Here is a 25,771-nt window from a genome sequence, read left to right on the forward strand (position 1 = left end):
AGCAACCCTTGTGGAATATCGTGATAATGTAGGAGGTTCCAAGTTTGAGATGTCTTTTAAATTAGACTATGCTTAAGCTATAAAAAGTATGTTTATATGTGAACCGCCAAATGTTACATTTTGGAAGACAAAGTTCAAAAGTTCCTCCCATTTATCATAAGTTGTGAGAGATTAGTTTTTTTTTTTTTCATCCACTCCACATTAATGATGTGAAAGGGCTTCTATAGATGGAGGGCTGCTCTTTATTACAAGAATTTAAACCAGGTTGTTTTGCCACAATTGATTATTTGATGATGTAAGAGTGGGAATTTTACATTGTGGGGGGGATATAAACCAATGTTCCATTCCCATTGTTATATATATATATATATATATAAAAAAAAACCAATGTTGCATTCTCATTGTTTTACAAATGATTATACAGAGGCATTTTCTGACTTGATGGATATGGACCTTCATGTGCAGATAAGTGTTTCTCATCTTTCAATATTACACTTATCTACTCTTTGTAGTCTCTCTCTTATTTGTACTTCTATATGTGATATAAAGAGTCATTTGCCTTAATCTTTTCCTTTGTCTCTGAGGATGTCCTTGCAGCAAAGAAGATTGGAACATTAGGCACACTACCAATATTGTACAAACTCAATCTTATGATAGTAGCTCCAAAGAAGTTGTGATTCATTAATCATCTGATGATTATGTTGAATAATGTGAGGCTCTTGAAGAAAATATCCTTGATGATTATGATTATGAGAGGGAGTCTAACAGTTCATTAGAGGTAGCCTTGGAGAAAGAGAGTGAACAGAAAATAAATGCTTCAATCAAACTTTTGATGATCTCGGTTCAAAACGAGTAGACCGTGTTGCTGGATTCTCCACTAATCAGAAACTATAACAGCTAAAGGACTATGATTCATGGTATAAAATCTCATGTATGTAGGGTGGAAGGCCTTATGCTATTAGGAAGCATGACATGACTTGCTACGAAGAGGTTAGAAGGATGATAACAGATTCAGAGGAGGTCTGACACTTCATCGAAGAGAACCTTGTGCTAAGAGGTCAGAAAAGTTGATATCAAACTAAGAGGGAGAAACCTTATTCTCTGATATGTTTTATGGTGAATGTTGTGACAACACCACATGATAGTATTCGTGGAGACTTCGTGTGAACTTTTGATGTCATACATGTATGAGCTTGTCCCCTGTGTACATCATGAAGAAGTGACGACTTCTAAATGATTATCACTTGTATTAGGAGAAGTTATTGAAAGGTGACAACCTTACAATAACTTGTATCATGATATACATTTTATGTAAATGTTGAAATAAATCATGAAAGGCTTTATCTTATAAATCAACAACTAGGCGTTAGATGTTATTAATTTAACTATCTAAAAGTTGTTTGTATAGATATATTTTAGGTACTTGGTGAATATCTTGCCTTGATATTCTGATAGGCCATTACCACATTGAGTATTTGGTGAATATCATTTAGTTGGTGTTCTGATAGGCCATTACTCAGAGTACTTGGTGAATATCATTTGATTGATATTCTGATAGGCCAATGCTCATGTTACCTAATATGATTTCAAATAGTAATTGGCGAATATCATATGTTGATATTCTGATAGGCCAATACCTATGTGATATCATATACTAAAAATCTTCTAATCAAAGATTTCCTATATGTATTATTTTTGAAATATTACCTATGGTGTAATATCTATGTGTTTTATCCTTCTTCATTAAGAGGGAGTGTTAATGTTATAATTCTGTCAGATAAATTATATTATATATATGAGATATATAATATATGACAAATCTTATATATAGAATAATTAACTTATATATATATATAATTATATAATCATTATAATATATTGAGGATATATTAACTATGTTATAACTATAACTAATATAAGTTAATATATTAAAGACACATGTCTCTTCAAGAGGCATGCCTCTTTATATCACATATATATTCATTCGTATAGTAACTTGAAAAACACATAAATATCCAGAAGTGCTATTACAAGTTACAGAACAGATTAATCGATCCTATTTCATCAACAAGTACATATGAGTCCCTATTAGGAGACTTTGAATCTCTGTTAGAAGATTCCAACCCTATTAGGAGTTGAAAGAAAGATAACTGAAACCATTGTCCAAATTGCCTCAAACAATCCTTCAGTATATTAAATCCAATAGATGAACTGACCAAACAGCAACTTCTTTGCCAATACAGTTCCTTTGAAGCTCACAACTTATCCTCAACATCAAACTCTGCTCTGATCTTCACAAATTCGCATCCTCGCACAGCATAATATTAATAACATATGATCTTACTAATGATTACAACCAAGGAAACATCTTCCCTTTATACCAAGTCCTAATAACTAATCTAGTCAACTTTGAGGCTTTCCTAATGTACAATGAATAATATAGGACCATCGTAAGATATTACAATAAGGTTCCACACACTACAAAGCATAATACATCAATTACAAATTTCAGTCGGCCTCTAAGGAATAGTCTGCACCTTATCCTTCCTAACTCTATCCAAAATGATCAACTGATTTCGCCATGTTAATCATAGCATCACGAACATGTCTTCAACCAAGATCCAATCCCATTGAACAAATTTTGACCTCACTTAAAAGATACAATCCAATTACGAGTACTTTATTTCCTGCAACCTCCTTTGAAAGTTGTTTCCAGAAAACTTCACACAACTCTGTTTAATCTTCATAATTCTTTCTGCGAACATCGACATAGCATCTATACACATCCAAAAACAAACTGATAACGCTGCATAACATAACTATCAATACTCTAACTGTGCAAAACAAATCTTCCTCTGCAACTCTAACAATATGCATCAAAAAGTTGATATTCGACATCAACAACAAACCAAGTCATGAATGTAACACAAAAGCACTCAATCATCTCCAAAACATTCCATATAGTCTCTCATAAGCATTCATGCCAACAAGATTATATAGTGTAAGAATCCTCACATGGAGGTTACAGACATGGGTCCACATAAGTCAAAATTAACTAGTTCTAATACATTTTTAGTTTTACTAATACTATTTTGAAAAGTTCCCTTTGTATTCTTTCCTAGGAAACAACCTTTGCATGCTCCTTTAGGGGATCAATTTAGTTTGGACAACCCGGTCACCATTTTCTCTACTAAAGGTAGAGCGTGAAAATGAAGATGCCCTAGTCTTTTGTGCCAGATTTCATTTGAGTTAGAAATCTCATGGATTAGGGCTTGATTTGAATCAGTGCAAAGTTTCTAAAGGCATCCTTGTCTTATTCCTATAATATGTACTTTCTTTATACTGGAGTTCTTTGGCCATGCCAAAACTTTTCCATCCATAAAGGTACTCTATACCCTTTGTATTCAAGTGCAAAAATGGAGACTCGATTTCTTTTTATCCCTAGTACAAATAATACTCCAATGCATTTAAGGGATAAGCCTGATTTCATATTGATGGTGCAAGTTCCAGTCACCTTTACTGGATAATATAAATCATCCCTAATAGTTATTTCTTCGTTAGATTCTTCTACCATAGTGTAGATGTTCTTTGAATCCTGTAATATGTCGTAAGGATCCACTATCAATTACCTAGTTAAATTTGTTTGAAACTTGGCATGATAAGGCTGAATAGAAAACAAGTTTCTCATAATCATGTTCTATATTAGCTTTTCCAACTTCAACAAATAAGGCTTGTTTTTAGGTTCTATCAAGGCACTTGATTTCATAATATCCATATTGATCACAACTGAAACATTGTATTTGAGATATATCTAGTACAAAGTAATTGGTAAACTACTTGCTTGATATTAACAGTGATCAATAGATCAATATATAAAAAAGAATAAACGATGTTTCTTTAGAATACAATTGTAAAGAATAGAAAAATTCTATTCTAGCTAATAGCTAACTAAATATTAGAAACATTTCAAAATTTACAATAGATTATAGATAGATAGTTATTAAATAATAATAGACATTAATAGAGGCTGTCTATTTTCGTAATATCCTCCCTTAATGGTTAATCTATCCACAACAACAAGCTATCCTCTAAGTTTGACAAACTTATCTGGACCAAGAAGCTTGGTGAGAATGCCTGCAGTCTGATTTGCTATAGGAACATACTGCAAGTCTATTGTCTCATCTTCAACCAACGGCTGTATGTAGTCAAATGAACATCCACATGCTTGGTTCGTTCATGGAAGACTATATTCCATGCTAAATTGATAACACCTTCGTTATCAACAAACAAAGTGGTCAGTCTTGCTAGTGACATCCGCATATCCCCAAGCATCCGACGAAGCCAAATAGCTTCACAACTTGCCTTAACTGTCCCTCTATATTCAGCCTCGATAAAGGAGAGAGAAAGTGGTCGTTGCTTCTTACTAGTCCATATGATGGCAGTGGATCCCAAACTGAACACATCCAGAAGTTGACTTTTTATCGTCAACAGAACCTGCCCAATCTGAATCTATGAACTCACTAAGTGTTGGAATAGAACTCTGAGGGTAAAGGAGTCCATAATCTATAGTGCCCTTCACATAACGAAGCACACGATTTGCTATCATCCAATGATCAGCCTTAGGAATTTTCATAAAGCGTGAGATGCAATTGACTGCGAAGCTGATATGAGGTCTAGTAGTAGAGAGGTAGATGAGGCTGTCTACTAGTTACCTATATGTAATATCATCAACTAGAGGAGAATCAGTCTCGGCTGATAACTTCAGACCTTTCTCCATGAGTGTAGATGAAGGCTTGCAATCCTGCATACGAAATTTGTCTAACAGAGCCTTGGCATATTTGAATCAAGAAATGAATATACTGGAAGACTGTTACCAAACCTCAATACTTAGGCAGTAATGCATGAGCCCAAGATCAATCATATCAAAAGACTGCCATAAACTCGGTTTGATTCCCTATATCAAAGATGCAAAACTACCAATGATGATCAAATCATCCACATAAATCACCCAGAAGGATGATGTCACTGTCAATAGTCTTCATGTACAAATTGGAGTCTAAAGAACTCCTCTAGAAGCCTTGATCACTAAGGTACTTATCAATTTTCATATACCATGCCCTAAGGGCCTGCTTCAAACCATAAATAGCGTTCACTAACCTGAGAACCTGATGTTCTTTACCAACAACCTTGAAACTAGGAGGTTGTGCCATCTAGACCTCTTCTTGTTGTCACCATTCAAGAAAGCACTCTTGATGTCCATTTGATGGACCTTCTAGCCAAACTAAACTACCCTGGCTAGGACTACTTTGATAGTGCTCATTGTTGTTGTAGGAGCAAAAGTCTCATAATCAATGCCTTGACGTTGAGAATTAACGATGAGAAAAGCCCTTTGCAACTAAACGAGCTTTGTACTTATCCAAAGTACCATCAGACTTGTATTTTATTTTGTAAACCCATTTGCACCCAATAGGTTTCTTCCCTGGTGGAAGATCAGAAAGGAACCATGTGTGATTCTTTAGCAGGCTCTAGTGTTCAAATTTCATGTCCTGTTCCCGCTCTAGAATTCCTTTAGCCTCGGAGTATGTCTGAGGTTCAAACAAATTGTGAATGTTGGCCATAAGAGCAAAATTAATTGACTCTATAGGTTTGCTCTTTTTTCGAGCAGTTCTCTCATCAATGAGCTCATCATCTCGAAGATCATCAAGTATTTTAGCTCACCACTTAAGCAAAAATGTGCAGAAATACTGAAAAATCTGAGCACAAAGATGATACTGAGGGCTTTAAAAACCCTGGATGTCATTATTTGGGGCAGATTTGTAGAGAAAAAATGTGGGTATGAGGCAGAAAAAATAGGAATCACATCTAAAGCAAAACGTAATTGTTCAAAGCAGGAAAACGCAACCAAACTGGCTTGAAAAACATAGAAAATGTGTACAGAAGAGAAATGTGGGAGAGTTGCAAAGAGAGCGCCCAACGTTGAAAAATAAACCAAAACAATTCGCATCCAAAAAAACCTACAAAATACAGCCAAGGGAGGAGGAAAATTGTGCCAAGAAATGGCCCAAAACCTGAGATACTGATTTGCAAGTGTAGAGGGTGGATGTGGAGGCAAAGGCAGACGGGCACGCGGAGGTGAGGCGATGCTCTGAGATGTCACCCAAATGCCAATCCACAGGCATCCGGATGTGAACGAAAGCCTATACAAATTTTCATCCACATCCAAATGCCTGTGGATGGCATCTGGGTAGCATCCGAGCGCTTCCAGACACTTCCGCAGCAAACATGAAAAGAAAACACAAAAAATTACCTTTTTCAGTTAAAGTCCAATTAAAACGTGCATTTTAGGCTTATAATAACCTTTTTTTTTGTCAAACCTAAGACAGCCCTAATAGAGGTCTTTCAACCATTCAACCATCATTTTTGTTTGCAGTTGGGTTCACTCTTCTCATTTGGCTTCCATTCTGGCATTTTGAAGGCATCTTGATTATTTCCAAAGAGGAACGATCGTAGGGCGAGAGTTAGCTTCCACAACTTCATTAAAACACTAAGAAGTAAGCATTTTATCCCATTCTTGAGTGTTTCAATGAAATTTTTAGAGATTGTGATGAATTTTTTCAAGTTTGTGAAGAAATTTTTCAAAAAAAAATTCAAAAGAAATTGAGAAACAAGTTTAGGTATCTATTTGAATGGTTTTGTATCATTGTTTTTTACTTGTATGCTTGATATTCATATTTTTTTATTGATTTAAATTTATTTAATTTCTTAATATAGAAAGCCAAAGAAAATACATTGTATTGTGCAAGAATGGCTGCCATCAATAGTCAGAGTTTAGTGGGAGGACAAGGTCAGACTTCAGTGGCAGGCAAGGAGGGGATAATTTCAAAATTGATTTAGGGTCTCCTCTATGGAGACATACAACAAGAGTATCACAAGTTGCGGGAGGTGGCTCCTATATTTGGAGTTGTAATTATTGTCAAAGTAACAAAGGAAAACCTTTCAATAGCTTTTATTCTCGGGTAAAACTTCATTCCATGGGCCCTGTTGGTAAAGTTGTTGATGGGAAGGGGTTGTTTGATGCACAAATAGCTTCGTTTGTAAAAGAACAAGAGGTTGCTGATCATTTGGTTAAAAGATCCAAAAAAAGTTATTATCAACCTCCTTCCTCAAAAAAGAACAAAATGCAACCACCCATTGAAATGGAACTAATTGTATCCTCCAAGCATCCATTCATGCAAGTACCTGTACAAGGAGAGGAGGATAAAGTAGAAAATTTTGCAGCAGCCCAAAAAAGAGGTCCATTGTACTCTGCATTTAAAATAGAGGCAAGACATCGTGTTGATTAAGCCATTGCACATTGCCTCTATGCTTATGGCCTTCCTTTCAACCAAGTAAGATCACCATATTGGAAGGAAATGGTAAGAACCATCAAAGAACCAGATGATTACATTAGTCCTAGGTATGTAAAGGTGCATACCACACTCTTGTAAAGGAGAGAATTTCTAAAAAGAAAGCACTTTAACCCATTAGAAATTCTTGGAAAACTTTGGGTGTGACAATTGTGTTTGATGGTTGGAAAGATGCAAGAACAGGCCATTAATTAATGTGATTGCAGTGCCCCACAAAGGGGCAGTGTTTCTAAAGGCAATTGATTGTCAACAGAAGGTGAAGGATTCACAATTCATCTCTAATATTCTCATTGAGGCCATAGATATGGTGGGTAGTGAGAATGTGGTCCAAGTTGTTACAAACAATGCCAAAAATTGCAGGGAGATGGTGCTTTGGTTGAGGGTTGGTTTGACCATATTTTTGGGCCACCTTGCATTGTACACTCCCTCAACTTGATTATGCAATAGATTGGCACTCAAATAGATTGGGTGAAGCAAATATACGAAGAGGGAGAGGACATACAAATGTTTGTGACTAACCACAACATGTCACAATCCATTTTTAGAACATACTCACAATTGGAGTTGCTGAAGATAAATTAATTTTTTGCAATTATTAAATTTCATGGATTTGTAATTTAGTTAATATTTATAATTTTATCGTCAATTGACATGTTAATTTGCTTAGGTTGTTGAGACCCGTTTTGCATCTCATACTATTGTTATGAGATGACTTCTCAAGGTGAAAGATGCTTTGAGCCAAATGGTCATTTGTCCTCAATGGGGTGCGTGGAAGGCTTCAAATATAGAAAGAGCCCTAAAGATTAGGGGTATGATCTTGGATGAATGTTGGTGGGTTCGTGTGCAATATTGTATTGGATATCACTGAGTCCTTCATGACTATGCTTCGCTTTGCCGATACGGATACACCTTGTTTGGGAGATGTGTATGAAGACATGGACACCATGGTTGAGAAGGTAAAACATTCTATACAAGCACATAAGAGTGACCCTACAATATGTCAAGCCTTATGAAGTAAAGTAGAAACAATAATTATTCATCATTGGGAGAAGATGACTACCCTAGTGCACCTCCTTGCATATGCTTTATCTCCGAGGTATCATACTGAGGCGGTACTTTCTATGCCAAATAGAATTGCACCATATGTTGATGAAGAGGTTGCTAATGGGTGCTCTAAAACTTTTGCAAGAATCTTCCAAGATGATGAGATGCATGAAAAGGTGAGGCTAGAGCTTGGTTTATTTGCTTCCAGAGCAAAGCTTACTCCATTTGCAATTGAGGACCAAAATAAAATGGGAGCAATCACATGGTGGTACATGTATGGTCAGCCATACAAGCATCTACAACCTCTTGCAATTAAAATCCTCTCGCAAGTAAGTTTTATTTTTTGTTTTTAGATTACAACTTGTGTTCTACAATCTAGTGTTTAACATCTGTCATATTGACATTTACTTATTGTTTGTATGTTTAAATTTTCAGAAATTAATTTTGTGAACACAATGCAGGTTTGAAAGTTCTTTTGTTGCTAAAAGGAATTAGAGTACATACTCCTATATCCATTCAGTGAAACGCAACCGGTTGGGGTCAAAGAAAGATGAGGACTTGGTCTACATTTACACCAACTTGCATCTTTTGTCACGTAAGGATGATACGTGGATGGGGCAGCCAAACTTTGGGATGTACTCTCTAAGTGTGCAAACTTGGATGCAACACTTCATGATCTTAAAATGATGATGATAGGTCCATGATAGGTGCATCTAGCGCAAGTGGAACCAATCTTGGTTCAAATGATATGGACCTTGCAACAGTTGGAGATGAGGACGGTCCAGATTATTTTGAGAATCCTTATGATTCTAATTAATGAACATTGAATCATGAACTATGTTTTTTATTTTGTAGTTTGGCCATGGAGTCTAGAACATGAATATTTGTGCCTATGAAGTTTTAGTTTGAAGCCTGAATTATTTAATTGACATATAAAATATCTTTTATCTTGATCAATGGTGAAGTATCATATGATACTATCAAATGATGTATGTATATTTCTAAGTTTCTAACTCTAAGCTCTTGTACTTATTAGTTTCTTGAATTCTTTGAATATATATGAATATTATATATAATATATGTATATATATTTAAAATATATATATAGACGTTTCCAAACACATCTGTACCCAAAAAAAAATCCCGCATCTCGTATCCGCTTCTTGCATCCGCTTCTGATTCCGCATCCGAATCAGTAACTTGGCTCGAAACCCTAGTCGAGTTTTGCAAGAAAATCAATTTTTTTCCCTTTTTGCAAAAAATGACCAACAAACCTAAAATGAAAAATATTTTCAAATAAAAAAGACACTAATAATTTCAAACAAAATTATAATTCAAAAAAAAAAAAAAAGTATTTACTCTGATATAATTGGTAAAATACTTGCTTGATATTAAAAGTGATCTATATCTAAAGAATAAACGATGTTTCCTTGGGAAATGATCGTAAAGAATAGAAACATTCTATTCTATAGAACTAACAGCTAATTAAATATTAGAAACCTTCTAATATTTACAATATATTACAAATAGATAACCACTAAAGTATAATAAATAATAATAATAAAAGCTATCTATTATCATAAAAATATCCTCCCTCTTCTTGGAAGAGCCTTTTCCATATGTATTATTTTTTCGTTTTGAAATTCTTCTTCTTTCCTTTCTTGTGGGAGTTTGTGTTAAATACATGGATATCTTCATTTATAACATTTTGATTGTTTCCTCTAGTGATCAGTCTGGATTCTTCTTGTATGCAATCTGTTTTCAACCTATCAAATTTGGGGAGTACTGACCATGCACTTAATCCCTGAATAAATGATTCCCATGATGTTGGGAGGCCACACAGAGCTGTTAATGTTAACTCTTTACTGTCAATCTGATTTCCAACTCTTGAAAGTTGGTCTCTCAATTCAGTGATTCTCATAAAATATGCAGTGACAGATTCTCCCTTATTCATTTTCACATGATGAAGTTGTTTTTCACATGCAAGGATTCTGCTAGTGTTGTTTATTTCATATGTATTTTCAAGATATTTAAACATATGGTATGCAGTATCACATTTTGATAGAATAGGTACTATATGGTCCCTAATTGCGTTCACAATAAGTTTCATAGCCTTTTCATTATTCTTGATCTATTGAGTTTCTCAGGATCATTCTGGTCCAGGTTTGTTTTCTTTCACAAATGAATCTAAGTCATTTTCTTTCAATATCATCATAACTCTGAACTTCCATGATACGAAGTTGGTTGCTCCTTCAAGACGATCCTCAAATCTAATTATACTTGACATTATGAAGAATGGAATGAGATTATTTTCTCAAGAGAGAATTTATATTTTGAGTAATCTGAACTCTCAAATCTAATCAGATCTTCCTTAGCAAGGCTCTGATACCATGTTAAAATTGACTAGATTTATAACAGATTAGAATATGTGAATCTTCAAATTTTCTTGAACAATAAACTTACTTATTGTTTCTTTACAGATCATAACCAGAATGAAGATGAGTATATATTTCAAAATACTGAAAGAGTGAAACAAGAATAATAATTCTGAATATTGTTTTTATAATACTGAATATGAATACAGAAATTGTACTCTAGAAATGCTTTTGCACTGTTGTTGTATGTGATTGCCATCTGGGCCAATCGGATAAGATATATATACCTTCACAAACTAAGGATATGCCAATGAATAGATGTGTCCACATGGATATAGACATGACTGTTCATTGAAATGTCTCCCCATAAATAATCACCATTTGTTTACCTTAACAATAGCAATTAAAATCGGCACTCATGCATATGAAACTAATGTAGATTATCATCAGTGATTTGTATATATACATGATCAGACTCAGGTCTGATGTGTTATTTATAACATTTTGTCATATATCAATTTGATATTGATACACACATAAATGGCAATATAGATCACTCAAAACAGATCGATATCTCAGATTTATACTTGGAAATTACGATCAGAATATTGTGGGTGATAAATGATTATTGTAAACAATAAAATGATTTAGTATTTAATATGTATGTATATGCATCAATATACACAATGTATATTGATGTATATACATGCATCTAATCTATAAATCATTGTATTGATTATATCATCCATTGTTTATCTGACTATAAGCTATTATTTGTAACAATGTTAATAAGATCAATTTTAAAGATCCAACATCCACAAAAGTTGTATGCTGCTATCTTGAAATACAGAAGTGGGGGATTTATATAAAAATGTTACCATACCTGGCCTAGATACCGCACAAGAATATTTCCCCCAAGTGACCAACCAACTACATATATGTTGGACTCAGGAAAGCAAATGCCCACATGTTTCACCACCTGACAAAGGTCCTTGGTGAACGAGGCAGAGTAGAACTGCAACAAGAACAAAATAGATATATTGATTGGAATGATGAAAATTGAAATGTCCCTTTACTGGTTTTGTATGATATTTCCAACTTCTAATTAGATTTTCAAGATCAAACACCTAATATCACAAAGATCCACCAAATTTCTCAAGAAACCCCAAATCGGGTATGCCAGGAATTGTGCCAAAAGCTTCACAGCTTCACCTATTATTAATAAATCTGAAAGTGGACATTTTTACAGAAATTTCAGCAGCATAACAGCCTACAAAATGACATTTCCAGATCTGTATAGCCTTTACACAATAGTTCTCAAGTGTAGGACAAAAACTATGCTCATCGAGCTCCCGAAATTAATACAAAAATGCCCGGAAACACCACAAAAACACTAATAATCTATCTCAAAAGTTTAATCACGTCCCAATACATATATTCAGCTCTATTTTAACACCTTAAAATCTGAAATATAGAAGCAACCCAAACTAATATGAAATACTCAACTGAAAACACCAAACTCATGCAAAAAACACACCCGAAAACTCACAAATCTGCACTGTTCAGCACAAAGGCAAACTCTATACGAGCATGCACATGGAATGGCTTCAAACTCCCGTCCTTAGCCTTCCTAGAAACCTGCAAACTCCCGTTCTTGGGTCTCCTTCTCCACAAGTTTGGCAGCCTCTGAAGAATAACAAAGAATGAGCAAAAATCAAGTTCTGGAATCAGCCCAAAATGCCTCCAAACCCCTTAAAAGAGGGCATAACCGTAACTCACGTCCAAGAGAGGTTAATGAAACATATTTTAATAATAATTTTCATTTATTAGTCCAACGGTTTTCAAAGATTAACCCCCTTTTTCCGAAACTTCACTTTCTTGGGCCTGCCTGCCTTAGCAAAGATTATTATTTTTTAATTATTTGAAAAGGGGACATGACAAGTCCTCCCCTCCCAAACATTGCTTGTCCTCAAGCAATGGCTGAACAATAAACCAATCAATCCACCTGGATCCCAAATTTAGTCATGAACTATACTACTACCAATTAACACAGGCTCCTGTAATATCCTCTGCAATATGACCAAGAGGAATCCATAATCAAACTGACAATTATAGCTCAACAAAACTCCAAAATCACCACTACCACAGTCAAAAACCCATGAGACACAAACTCTTAGAACATCAGAACCCAAGTAAAGTGAACAAATCAAACTACCAATACAGTAAATACCATCAACGCATCCCACTGGCCTATACGGAATGTACAATCCAACTCTACAACAATGGTGAACGCTCTCGAATGAAATTGTACCAAGTATGGAGAATCCACACACTATACAACTCCTGCAGTCAACACAACTCTGCAAATCACCGGCCACTATCTCATAACCATAACTCCCATGCACTGCTGATGGTGAAAAGACATTACAAGATAAAGAGTAAGAAATGGAATCCAAACCAAATTTGCCTGCCATCAACTCCTCAAAACAAGGATCAAATGCTAATTGATGTACATACCCTGCAATATAATGTTGATTAAAAAAACCAACCTCAATCAAAAGCTCACCATGAACAAGTGATACAACCCACTGTGACTGATCACTAGCTAAGTCAGGAGATGTCGTAGCCAAAGGAGTAGAATCAATAACAACACCCACTAAAGCATCACTCCCAAACTCCTGCTCTAAGTCACATATTATCAAGCTATCAACTGCAGAACCTATCACCATGTCATGCCCATCTCATCTTGAGGCATCAAACTGTCCCATAACTGATGATAAGCACTAGGAACCAAAGTACATCTTTGTATCATCATCTCATCAACATGGTCATCAAAGGTAAATTGATGAGCGTACCTCACAGTGTAATGCCGATAGAATTCGCCAATCTCAGTCAGTGGCTCAGACTGTAATCTAGATGAAACTAACTGCAATTGATCATTAACCATGTTGGAACTGACTACTACCTCCGAAGATATCACCAAGGGAGTAGTATTACTAGCAGGAACCATGCCAACTGCCGACTCACCAACATCACACATGATCTTTGATACATCTCTAGTCTTCGTGCCATCAGTACTAGAGGCCACCACCATGTCAGGCATACAACAATCTACTACAACACCCAACTCAACTGAACTTGACTCTAGTGGGAATGAACCTGATATGCCAATGTTAGTATCAAGGATGGATGCATCCCCATCTCCACTGTCTTTGACAATCTCAGCCATGGACATCCTCGGATCACCAAACACCACAGCTTGTGACTGTATAGAATCAGGGAAAGACTGTAGTCGCTCTAACTCCATGGTCACCTTAGCCAAATGAAACTGTGACTCATTGAAAGCCAACTGTGTACTCTCAAGAATCTCAAAAGTCACCTCAGGCTTCTTAGTAAGCTCACTCACCTCATCTTCCTTGGCCAACAATGCATCATATGCTCTACTACCCCACTCCATAAGATAATCTCTGTCGGCTACCAACTGCATATAATTCTGTCTCAAAATCCAAATAGCCTCCCATAAAGAGTGGAACTCTGTCAAGGAAAGATAACTGCCTCCCTGCTCATCACTAGTAGGAGAACCCCATCCATAAACTGCTAACAACTGACGAGCAGCATCGAAATGCTGGCAAGTGATAGCAATGTCTCGGTCACTAACTCTCAACTGATTAGACACATGATGGCACTGGCTTGACTGTCTCCTACAAACCTCCTCTGATGCACTGTCTAAAGGAGTATCCTCAAAGTTACTAGTCTCTAGAGTATTACCATCCATATCATGTGAATCAAATCTAAAGCTCATATCAACATACGGAGTATCAAAAACATTAGCATTGCTGTCCAACTCCTCTATACCCAAGGAAACTAAGTCTTCAGAACTGCCCACTGCATCCTCCTGGATGTCATCAATGCCAATATGATCTTGGGACTCATCTATACACACTGCCAAATATGAAATATCATCAACACATTCCAGCAAGTATGGTCGACTGGATATATGAACAAAGCCCAACATCGGTGTATAAAAACTAATACCAACATCAGACAAGATACTGGCACAAGAAAAGACAACACCGTGTAATCTGCTAATCAAATCCATGATAGCACCCAAACAAACATTGCTACCAAAAAGTGTTAAAGATCTCCAGTCAACTGAATCCCAAACACCAATATAAAAATCTCGAGTCCATATCCATAAACTAGAATCAACTGGTAACTCAAGCAAACTCCTCACCTAAGTAATATGACCAATACCAACTAACTCCACATGCCTGTCATGATGAGATAATGAAGTCACAATACTATCTTTGTTCACCTTCAGCTGGCTGGACAAATCATGTGAAGTACTACCAGCCTCAACCTCATGTGATGAAGCATCTAACTGTGCCTGGTACTCTTTCTCAGCAAAGTCATGAATGCTCAATGTCTGCTCATCTCTACCAGGTATCTCACCATCCTGCACAACAACATTCTCATAATCATCATCTGAACCCACTACACTGTAGTCACTACCTGTTGTAACTATACCATCCTGAATACTTGTGGCATCACCCTTTGACGACCTGTAAACAATTGTCTCAATTTGAGTATCAAGTTGACCGTTACTATCAATCTATGTAATATCTTTTCCCACCACCTCCTATGGTAGAGTAGAATCTGAGACCTCTACCTGGCTATCAGCTAGTTTCTCAAACTCCTCATGCAAGTTCTTGGGAATTGTGTCATCTGTCCTTGAAAAAATCTGCCAAATAGAAATCCAGTCAACTTATCCACTTTAGCTGGGTCGGACAACATGTCATTCATTATACGATGGTGCTTAATCAACTGTTCAGACATGTCATGGCTTATTTTCATAAGTTTATCTCGAATGTCTAAATAACCATCCTTTCTACTGTTTTGACTCTGGATATCAATTCTCCAAGATCGTGTCCTCTAAGACTCTGTACTATACCTGTCCATTCTGGATAAAGTAGAGTGTAACCCCAATAGGATATAACTTCTTCAAACACCAAGAACTAACATGCAAATGATTAGAAGTAGCATGCAACCATAGATTTTGACATGCAACTGATTAGAAGCGACATGCAACCACCAAATTCACCAAGAACTAACATGCAAATGATTAAAAGTAGCATGCAACCATAAATTTTGACATGCAGCTGATTAGAAGCAACATGCAATCATAAATTATGACATGCAAGATCTGGGTAGTTGTCAAAACTGACATGCAAACTTCTACAACCACCAAATTCACTAAGAACTAACATGAAAATGATTAGAAGTAGCATGCAACCATAAATTTTGACATGCAGCTGATTAGAAGCAACATGCAATCATAAATTATGACATGCAAGATCTGGGTAGTTGTCAAAACTGACATGCAAGATCTGGGTAGTTGTCAAAACTGATATGCAAGCTTCTACAAACCCTCAGGGTGGCAAGATCATGGCTCTGATACCACTGAAATGTCCCTTTACTGGTTTTGTATGATATTTCCAACCTCTAATCAGATTTTCAAGATCAAACACCTAATATCACAAAGATCCACCAAATTTCTCAAGAAACCCCAAATCGGGTATCCCAGGAATTGTGCCAAAAGCTTCACAGCTTCACCTATTATTAATAAATCTGAAAGTGGACATTTTTACAGAAATTTCAGCAGCATAAGAACCTACAAAATGACATTTCCAGATCTGTATAGCCTTTACACAATAGTTCTCAAATGTAGGACAAAAACTATGCTCATCGGGCTCCCGAAATTAATACAAAAATGCCCAGAAACACCACAAAAACACTAATAATCTATCTCAAAAGTTTAATCACGTCCCAATACATATATTCAGCTCTATTTTAACACCTTAAAGTCTGAAATATAGCAGGAACCCAAACTGATATGAAATACTCAACTGAAAACACCAAACTCATGTAAAAAACACACCCGAAAACTCACAAATCTGCACTGTTCAGCACAAAGGCAAACTCTGTATGAGCATGCACATGGAATGGCTTCAAACTCCCGTCCTTAGCCTTCTTAGAAACCTGCAAACTCCAGTTCTTGGGTCTCCCTGGAAACCTGCAAATTCCCGTTCTTGGGTCTCCTTCTCCACAGGTTTGGTAGCCTCTGAAGAATAACAAAGAATGAGCAAAAATCAAGTTCTGGAATCAGCCCAAAATGCCTCCAAACCCCTTAAAAGAGGGCATAACCGTAACTCACGTCCAAGAGAGGTTAATGAAACATATTTTAATAATAATTTTCATTTATTAGTCCAACGGTTTCCAAAGATTAACCCCCTTTTTCCGAAACTTCACTTTCTTGGCCCTGCCTGCCTTAGCAAGGATTATTATTTTTTAATTATTTGAAAAGGGGACATGACAAAAATGTGGTAGGGTCTTTTTGGCATCCCATAAATATCATACATGTGATTTCTACAAGTTTGAAAAAACTCTATGATTGAAAGAATAGCATGGAAATTTGGATTGAAATGAGCTGTATTATTCTCATAAATAGAAGAAAACTACTCAATTGTATAGGAAAACTGAGAATATTTTGTACAATACAGAGTTTGAATGAATCTTCAAAGATGATGATCTTAAAAATTCAAAATATAGCCATTTCCAATGAATAAATTGCTCCATGAATGGCTCTATAGACTTACAACAAGCTAGATAATATGATTTACTAGGAACCAAGGTTGCAAGGGGATGGAGGTACTTGGGTACTTAGGGTACTGGTACAGGTACATGTATGGCTGTTTTTCAAATTAGGGGACGGGGGTACTTGGGCACGTCAAACCTTTTTTCTAATATAATTTAAAATTTATAGAAAATCTGGAATTATGAGCCATGACAATGGTTTTTCAAATCAAGAATAGTGATAAAGTTTGCAAATGTAATGTATTATTTTCAGTTTCAGATTTGCAATATGTTTGTAGTAATAATATATGATAAATGTTTAGATGCATAATAGAGAAGGAAGTCTTTAAACATGAACAAGGTCATAAATCATATAACAATGACATATTTGCAAATGATATTCTTCTTACTTAAACATTGATGAAGTTTAGTATTAATCATTATTATTCAAAGTTTCAAACTGATTATGTTTTGAATTAAGCTTGATAAACAACAAGCTGGTATGAAAACAAAAAACCAAAACAAAATCAGAAGGTCCTTAGCTATGATGATCTCCACTGAGTACCCAATACTCGGGGTATGTGTACCCAGTACTTGGGCATGTGGGTACACATTCCAAGGGTGTGGGTACGTGTACCCATGCAACCTAGCTAGGAACCTATGGCTTAACCAACAATTCCTATCAGTGATCAAGAAAACCTAATAAGAGGAAAAGAAAGATTCCTTTATAGTCCCTAATACCAGACGATCAGGCATTATGTGTACCATCCACTTCAAAGGATGTGAATTGTGATCAAATGTACAGTTCCTTATCAATGCAAGAGATAACAAGTCAAGGATTAAAGATCATATCGACATGTTGGAACCAAGCAATATAAAAAAATCGAAGTAAATGATGCAACTCAAGAATAACTACAAAAGAAAATGGATTCACATTTGCCAATTCCAAGCATCCATTATGGCATCCAGTAAAAAGATGATGAATTTGCGAGATTTTGAATGAAAAATTAATTAACAGATTCCTAATGGAGACGAATCAATTTGCAACTTTCAATCATCTCAATATGAACATTTTCAATAAGGACAATAGACCATACGACGTACAAAAAAGATGCAATAAATAAACATAGATAATCAACTATTGTTTTCAAACTTCATCAAAGATGCAATAATAAACTGTAGGAGGAAGATTACTTGAGGTGTGGTGACAGAACTGTCTGCACAGCCACAGCTGTTAAAAACTACACCATGCCATCCATGCCTTCTAGCTCGCAAAAGCGTGTGCCTTACATAACTATCGCCACTCCCTCCTGTGAGAGCTGGCTGAAACCATCAGTGTTGGAAACATGTTCTGCTCTAAAATTAAGAAAACTTGAAATTTATGATCGTGAAGTCTACACAGAAATCAAAAAAGCCTTTCAATACCATCCATCAATTGAATTTTCTGTGTATAACTTCAATGTCATAAGTTCCCTGCCCCAAGTTAGAACCTAGCATAAAGTAGTTGCATAACACTCAACTTGCAAAATTCAAACAGCTTTTTAATTTACAGGACATTTTTTGCAGCAGTATATATTTTGTGTAGATCTACCTTTATAGCTTAGAATAAATTGCTATAGGAAACCCTTGATACATCAATGAAGCAGCCTTGATAGTTGAAATCTTGATTATGTCAATTGTACATCAAATAGTATACACAATTGTCCCCTTAGCTACACAAAACATATAAATAGGAATGGCTTCTGAAACAAAATTATTGGAAACAAGAAACATATAGAACATAAGGCTCCATCAGCACCACATGATCATTCATCTTCACCACATATTATTACATTTCAAAGACTTCATAAAGCCTTCTAACTTATAACTACCTGACAACTAACTAGCAACTAACAAATAACTAAATAAAAACTTACATATTATAAAATAACATTAACATGTTTTATTATTTATTACAGTAATTTCTGTCATGCTCTATAATTACTAGCACCCCCCTTTAGTGCTCACATAGGAATTTTATTCTGGTGCTGCAATATCAACAATTGGTCTCTCTCATATTTGCCCCCCTTCAATGAAATTTTTCTTTGATTACCAATTTCTACCAATAATGAATCCAATTACAATGTACAAATACAAAATCTATTTACACCCTTATGTCTCCAAAATCCTTATACAAAACTTGGCAGTGACCATTAAATTACCTGTGTCTTCCAAATCCAACTGTGAATTAAATATTGATTGCATTCTCAAATGTTTTATGTCTTTTATGCTCCTACTTAAAACTTTCCAAAACAATTTCATTTTCAGAATTATGTTAAGAAATGAGAGAGAGATTGCAGTTTTACTGGGACTGTATTGAACTGCCATATTAAATCAGAGAAATGTACCAACGACATAATGGTGCTTAATGAATACATAATTCCTCCTTTGAAAATCATGACTATCAATCAAAGAGTTGCATAAGAAAATCATACAGACCTTGAAACAAATAGACCCTCATAACTGAATATTTGAAACATCTTCTCAACCATCTTAACCTCCTAATTTTTCTACAACACCTTTGGTTTTAGTATCTTTGAATATATAAATTTTTATATGAGAAATGAACAAAGTTGAATGATATACTATGAATAAAGGTAAGATGGAGAGATTAGAGAAACCAAAACACATGGATGATTCATACCAACAGATTGAGCTCCTACAAATTGGAGAATAGTATATGGGGAATGTTTGCAATGTTATAAATTACAAGACTGACCCTTTGTTGGTGCGAATGATGTTGTCTACATCACTGGTTTCCTTATAGGACCTATTCACATTAGTCAAGTTTACTTTGGGCATTTAATATTTGTCTCAAGTCTGAAATATCCTTACCCAAGCGTTAACAGATTTGCAAAATTTTATTATTCAGGAAAATTTTCCCAAACCTTTCAGACTTCATAATCTCAGTAATCATCAACTGACTGATAGAGCACCGATATAATGGAACACAAACCGTCCTCAGACTTAATGAGAAATCCTTCATGAATAAAGACTTTGAGTCTCCTTTCAGTGACATCAAGAACCATAACTGCAAGTGTAGTTGAATTTCATACACAAAATTCCCTTCTTTGTGAATGGAGGCAGCTCTACTAAGTGGGTTTAAAACCAAAAGCATGGTCTCTGCTTTAAAAAAATCATGATGAGTTGTGTGCAAGGAAATGTGATTCACAAATGGAAAGAAAATAAAAATAAAATCACAAAATCAGAGCAACAATCAAGACAGGGCAAGAAGAGATCAAACCAACATAAAAACTTTCAAGAATGAAGAATGTCAATCTCCTTGACACAACAGTTTGCCCAATGAAATTAGTCTTGATGTGGGCTCACATTTTTGGCACTGTAAGGATGCTCCAAGTGCTCAAAATTGCATAACTTAACAGTAGCATAGTGAGATGATAGAATGAAAATTGGCTAAGTGTTTGGGTGTTGAAAGAGGGAGATCAACTGGAGGGCTAGGTGGAAGCGTTTATAAGTGCTTTATGACCACATCAACACAGAATAAAGTGCCAAAGACACTATATCCTCTCTTGAACAATGTCACCAGTTCTTTTAGGATTGCACAGATCATAGAGGCAACTCCAAGGTTCTGACTGTGAACTTGCAACTTTAGTGTGGTGATGAGCTCATTTGGCTTGATGTATACTGGTTATGCAAGGGAACTTACACTAATTCACTCTAGACTTATCAACTTTGATCGAATGATATGGAAATGGAGTATTTAATCCTAAACTAACAAGGCTTTTGAAATAAATTGCAAAGAGATTAAGGGTTGAGGAATCCCACTCTAACCAATGCAAGACCATGAATGCATTTGTGAACCCTACTAGACTTGACTTTGTCATCGACTTCCGCTACGTTAGTTCAATCTTCTAAGGTAGGTTATAGATGTTCAAATCATTACTATAACACCCACACCATCAACGGATGCATATCAATGTGTAAGAAACAATTGAAGCTAAGCTTGTATTTTAATTCTAGTTGACCACGCAAAGTGACTTGCAATCAGCAAGCTGCAAGTAGTATGGATTAGGCAAGTTTCACAAATGTTCATCCACGATTCCTTTCATTCATCTAAATTACTCAAAGCAAATTCAAAACTAAATACATGAAGCAAATTCTAAAATAATTTGAGAGATCAAAGAACCACACGATACTTCACAATCTTCAATAAATCACCATACTTCAATGATTTATTTCAATTATGGCTGTATTTTAGTGACAATTCTTCAAAGCTCTCTTTAACAAATGAGAGGAGTGGGGTTTCTCTAGGAGCCCCAAATACAATAAAATGGTCAAGATTGATCTGAAACCAATGGTCCAGATATTTCTAGAGAAAACTCTAATCAGGTTTGCTACAAACATTAAATAGATATCATTAAATATAATGTAGCAAATTGGAATACTCTTCAATTAACCAATGAGAAAATTCAAGATTCCAAGTCATCAAGTTTGATCATCTTCTAGAAGGTGCTTTCCATGGGTACATGTAATCTCCCCATTTAGCAGGCTCCTGTAGCATGGTGAAGTCAGTTCATCATTGCGACCTTCATGAGTTGGCAATGTGATTTGAGGGTCTCTCCTGAGTGGCTTGCTATTTATAGGAAGTCAATTCTGGGCAATTGCTATTTTTAGAAATGCAGTTGAGACACCTAGTGTTTGGCTTCTTCGGTACTTGATTGGGTAAATTGATGAAGCTTCATATTATAAGTTATTTATTAAGACTACATTAATAAATAACTTCATCATTATATTGTTATAATTTGGAAGTGCGTGGGTGAAGCATCTTGAATGAAAAGTGTATTCGAGAAGCCAAGTGGCATTTTATAAAAGAGACTTCATGAAGGAAATGGATTCATTCTTGGCTATTGCATTTTTATTACTTGAGAAGTTTATTGAGGGTTTTGATCATGGATTTGTAAGAGGACTGATTCCTTCAAACCTGATTTGCACTTTGAGTTGTTGCAACACACAATGAATTGTGTATATTTTCTGAATTTTAATGGTAATCGAATTGGTGTTATTGTATACCAATTTGGTTAATCTTGATCTGCATTTTGGGCACACTAAGATTGAAGGGTTTATGACATACTGTTTCTACTGTGAATTCAAGGAAGAATCCTTCAGCAGTTGGGAGTTGGAATTGTCTATAATCTGGTGCAAAACAACACCAATATTGGAATCTCTTAGTGCTGTGATTTATATTCTGCCTGGACATCAGTTTGCTTGCCTTCATTACCGTTCATGACTGTGGCTCAAAGGTGACTGAAGATAGCTTTAAGTGGGTGTTCTTTCTGCACGTTTGGTATTGCATTGGGCAGCTGATCCCTAAAGGTGATGTTGAAGCTGTTGTGGCAGCCATCCCTTAAGGCTGCGATCTGTTTATCTCCAACAGCATATTTCCTAAAGGTAGTGTTTGAGCTTAGAAACTAACGTTGCACTGCTAACAACATTCCATATAGTTGGAAATGTTTGGAGTTGGTGTGGGAAGCCTAGGTCTACTGCAATAATATCACTATGCACCAAGACATTATCAGGTTCCTTAAATTAATTGCATTGTTTATGATTTCTTTCAATAGTAATAATGGTTTGCATCTTAATTACAAAATATTTTGGAATTAAAATAAGGAGTTACCAGGCTGCACAACAACTGTCTGATGAAATGCCAAGCTGTAGCTATGTGCCTCAGTTATATTGAATCAACTAGTATGCATGTCAAGTGTTTGTGGAAATGCTTAGTGGTTGTAGGTGCACTTTGGGATGTGTGACAAGTGTTTGTCTTTATGTCTATTAGCTGTAATAGTCAATTTCAGTCAGGTCAAAGGTCTGAAAGAAGCTAGTATATCATTTCAATAACAACCTTGCATTGGCAGAAGCATAGTTCAAAATCTCATTCTCTGCCACTAATTGGTGAGGCAAAAAAATAATTCTCGGCGAGTATCGGAGAGAAATCAGTAACTTCTCAGGAAAATATCAGGAATTTTTTTAATGACTTTAATTAAAAATGCATTTTTTTTACAAAATTCAATAAGTAGATGCATGTGATGAGTTAGTAAATGTGTAAATAAACCAAACAGGCTGGTCTAGATATATATAAATGCAATAAGTAACAAAATCTCATCATCATGTGGAATGTCGATGTAGACAGAGACTCTGAACTCTAAAGAAAACTACAAATACCGAATTGTATTTGTAAAAAGATAAGCAAATACAAATGTCAAGTACAATATGAAAGTAGTCTACACCTCCTCTTTCCCCTCCCAATAGTTATAGTAAAAACTATGGGAGAGGGAGGGGTTTTAGCTGCTCTAGCCCTAGCAATCGTCTATGTTGGTGCTGGTGTTGGTGTTGGCGCTGGAAATGATTACTCATCCTCTGAAATCTCACTGTCACTGTACTCATTGTCAGTGTCCTCACTCTCACTGCCCTCCTCTTGAATGGTGTCTAGTCCCAATGCAAAACCCTCCTCCTCCATAGCTTGCCTCTCCAAATCATATATGTCATCCTCTGTGAACAATGGAGGTTGCTCCTGTGTTGTCCAATCACCAAAAGGATCTATGTCATCGAGATCAAGTGGCTCAACTAGTGATGACTTAAGGTTTTATTGCACAAAGACAAAGCCCTTTAGGCATTTTTGTGCCAACTTGTTCCTCTTCTTTGTGTAAATGGATTCGAATAAGCTCCAATTATGCTCACAACTGGATGAGCTACATGGCTGACATAAGATGTGAAGAGCAAGTTTTTGCAGATTTGGCACATTTCCACCCCAATTTTGCCACCAAGCATCTACAAGATAAATATTAAAGAGTTAGAAGGCAAGGTGAGGACAAGTTTTTGTAGCTTAGTATTTATCTACTTATCATGCATGTGAAAGACTTCAAAATACCAAATATTGTACCTTGGATTTGCGTGTGTCTACCTTTCTTTGCCACAACTCAAGAGAATAGAGAATAGCTTGCATGTTGCATTTTGATACACTTCCATCTCAGCCACAATGAGGTCTCTCACCACAATGTCAAGTACCATCCTCTACATGCATTCACTGAAGCCCTCCATGACTTCTCCATTGGGATCCCTATATGTTGGAGAGAAGTGGTAACAAGGGTTGAGGAAACACACTACTGCATGAATGGGACGGTGGAACTGATTCCTCCACCTCCTATCAATAATATCCCATATGGGCTGAAATTTTAAGCTGTCCCCCCTATATTTATTTCTTACAACCTCTTTGGCTCTATCAATGGCCTCATAAAGGGACCCCATTGGGGTTTGTTCCCCATCTACCAAGTAGAGAACTCTAACCAAGGGCTTCACCACCTACAATTGAAACGTAGAAAACGATTATTAATCAGAGAGTAGGTTTATAAATTAATAACGAAAGACTTGATTAATAAATGCAAAAAAATTAAAAATTCAACTTTTGAAGTTTCCATGTTACCTCCACAATTTCTGTAGCATGATCAAAAAAGTGGTTGTCAAAGACAGTGGAAACAACACTCTATCCATTGGACTTGTTTGAATAACTTGACTCTAGCCATGGTGGACTCACAAACATCTGCCTCAAAGGATTCATTTGAATAACACTTTGCAACGTTAAAAAAATCATTGCAAAACTTGTGACTGCGAGTCTAATAAAATCCTTCTCATGGGTGAAGTCTTTCAAAGCGAAGGACCCAAGGGTGATTGTAGATATATTTTGTTATCTTCATTGCATCCTCTACAACCAATTTCACCCAATCCATGTTTCCCTAGATCCTCGAAAAGAAGGTCAATAACATGCATTGTAAAAGGAGACCAAAAGAATGTGCTATGCTTTTCTTGTAAGATCCTACCCGATGCTTTTCTTGTCGGTTATGATTTGCACCACATTTTCAGCCCCAACCTCCATCACAACATTCTCTAGCATTAAAGCAAAAGTTGTAGACATCTTTACCTTGTCTGAGGCATCCAAGGATTTAAGAAAGAAAACTTGTTCATTGCAAGGAACCAAAAAGTCAATGATGGTAGGGTTTCTTCCATCCGCCTATCCATCTAAAAGTATGGTGCAGCCATACTATTTCCATTGTAATTTTTGCTCTTCAACCACATTTTCAGCCCTAGAAACATCTTTCAGCAATCTACAAGCAAAAAATGGAAAATGACATTTAGTACACAACTTTGATTAAAAAAAATTTACATTCAACAAAAATAAGTAAATTCTAAAACTGTAAAAGTATTAAAGTTTGAAATTGTGATTTATCTAATCAAAGCTGAACAGCAGCCCCTAAAATTCTA

At 35.8% G+C, this 25,771-nt stretch overlaps 1 long non-coding RNA gene and 1 pseudogene across 2 annotated transcripts in view; both read right to left on the reverse strand.

Annotated features, from left to right (window-relative positions):
- Positions 1 to 25,771, reverse strand: part of LOC149554885 (embryogenesis-associated protein EMB8-like) — an 84,524-nt pseudogene that overhangs the window by 24,466 nt on the left and 34,287 nt on the right. Inside the window, exons 3-4 of the transcript XR_016364451.1 lie at positions 18,653 to 18,781; positions 11,709 to 11,840 (exon numbers count right to left, since the gene is read on the reverse strand). The product of XR_016364451.1 is annotated as an embryogenesis-associated protein EMB8-like (transcript). The remainder of the gene's footprint in view (positions 1 to 11,708; positions 11,841 to 18,652; positions 18,782 to 25,771) is intronic.
- Positions 24,151 to 25,620, reverse strand: LOC149554887 (uncharacterized). Its single transcript, XR_016364427.1, has 3 exons — positions 24,936 to 25,620; positions 24,396 to 24,814; positions 24,151 to 24,283 (listed from the first exon to the last, which is right to left on the reverse strand). It is a non-coding gene; the product is annotated as an uncharacterized LOC149554887 (long non-coding RNA).

Source organism: Cupressus sempervirens, chromosome 5 (genome assembly GCF_028749045.1).
Source record: "Cupressus sempervirens isolate cs-2001-9-10 chromosome 5, ASM2874904v1, whole genome shotgun sequence".
Taxonomy (NCBI): Eukaryota; Viridiplantae; Streptophyta; class Pinopsida; order Cupressales; family Cupressaceae; genus Cupressus; species Cupressus sempervirens.